The following is a 1,490-nucleotide window of genomic DNA, read 5'->3' as shown; positions in this document are numbered from 1 at the left end:
CCTAGTCTCACTACTCACAGTTGACTAGCCTCTCTCTATGTTCATAACGGACAAAACGGAGATGACACAACCACAATATAGAGCAGGAGCAAGCAAAGTGTAGAAAGAAACCTACTGAAATGGCGACGGTAAAGCTCTCTTTTTGCTTCCTCTCCCAGTCAGTCTGCAACCAGTCTCCCTCTCGCTCTCTCTTTCTCTCACACACTTCGTTTTCGGCACTGGCAATTTCTCTCTCTCTCTCTCTCTCTCTCCCTTCCTTTCTTCTCTCTCTTTCCCTCACCTCCCTCTCTCTTCTGTACTTCCCTCCTTCCTTTCTTTCACTTTTTCTTTGTCACTGTCATCAGACTCGGGGAGTCCTGCTCATTCCTGTAGCACTTGAGAAATGGAGGGAGAGAAGTGAATGGAAGGGGAGCTGCAGCCACTTTAGAGAAAAACAAGGGAGGGAGGCAGAGGAGAGAGCGGCGCGAGCGATGGAGACACAGACAGGGAGGAGAGAAGGAGGGAGGGAGGAGGGAGGAGGGAGGGGGAAACAGGCACGGTCTGTATGTAGAATGTGTGAGGCGAGCAGGCGAGAGAGAGAGAGAGAGAGAGAGAGAGCGAGAGAGAGAGAGATAGAGAGACCTTTTTCGAACAAGGCACTGCAGCAGAACACAACCCAGAGAGGAAGGCGTCTGACTTACCCTCACACCGGTCCCCAACCACCGTCGGCTCTCCAGGCAACCACGGCAAACCCAAAAGGAACCAATGACGACGGCTGCTGCCCACACAGAGAGAGAGAGAGAGGGGGAAAGAAAGGCAGAGATGAACCAAGCCAAGCCCACTGCCAAGCCTAGATTCTCTGCCTCTCCTATCCAGCCAACAGAGCGCTAGGCTGGAATCACATTCCCCACCTCACTCTGTCTCTGTCTCTACCTCCCTGTCTCTCACTCAGTCTCTCTCACTCTCTCTCATTCTATCGCCCCCCCCCTCTCTTTCCTGTATTAATTCAGAGCGGTAGACATTGTGCGGCGCAGGCAGCGGTGGCTCTCTCTCTCTCCCCACAGAGCGGTTGTGTCGTCTCTGGAGCGGAGCGTGTGCAGCTGTGCATGCAGTAGAGGGAGATGCGCCAGGATAGCTAGCGCCTGTGTTTGATGTTGTATTTGGGAATCGCTAGCTAATTCACATGGGAACATGATGGAAAATATAAACCAACACCCAGGACTGTTCTGTATGTGAGCACTGTCCTTATACACTGGGTGTTCAAGCGTAATATTTTAATTCCCTTTGTTAGTAGTGTGGAAATATAAATTGCTCATTATTAGTACAGGATCACTGTAAAAACTATTTTTAAGTGGAATATCAGCGATATGTTTTGTTAGGGTTGGGGTTAGATGTAAATGCTGCTGAAGGAAATATAGCCTAAGCCATAACTGACCATGCAATACCATCAGTCACTTTTCATGGATCCCCACTGGACACAGTGTAGGGTACAGCAGTTAGCAGTGAACTCT

The 1,490-nt window shown here is 50.0% G+C and overlaps 1 protein-coding gene across 10 annotated transcripts in view; it reads right to left on the bottom strand.

Annotated features, from left to right (window-relative positions):
- Positions 1–1,064, bottom strand: part of myt1la (myelin transcription factor 1-like, a) — a 47,623-nt gene extending 46,559 nt beyond the window's left edge. For 5 of the 10 annotated variants that reach the window (XM_029733196.1, XM_029733198.1, XM_029733199.1 and 2 more), the window contains exon 1: positions 116–479. The gene's annotated coding sequence lies outside the window, so the exon portion shown is untranslated. Of the gene's footprint in view, positions 1–115; positions 480–680 lie in introns of those variants that run through there. The other 5 variants (XM_029733201.1, XM_029733203.1, XM_029733204.1 and 2 more) reach the window with 2 other exon arrangements.
- Between the last annotated feature and the right edge of the window lie 426 nt (positions 1,065–1,490).

The sequence above is a fragment of the Salmo trutta genome, chromosome 35 (assembly GCF_901001165.1).
Source record: "Salmo trutta chromosome 35, fSalTru1.1, whole genome shotgun sequence".
NCBI classification, from domain to species: Eukaryota; Metazoa; Chordata; class Actinopteri; order Salmoniformes; family Salmonidae; genus Salmo; species Salmo trutta.
Note: the sequence above shows the minus strand (reverse complement) of the source record. Positions and strands in the feature narration are given on the sequence as shown.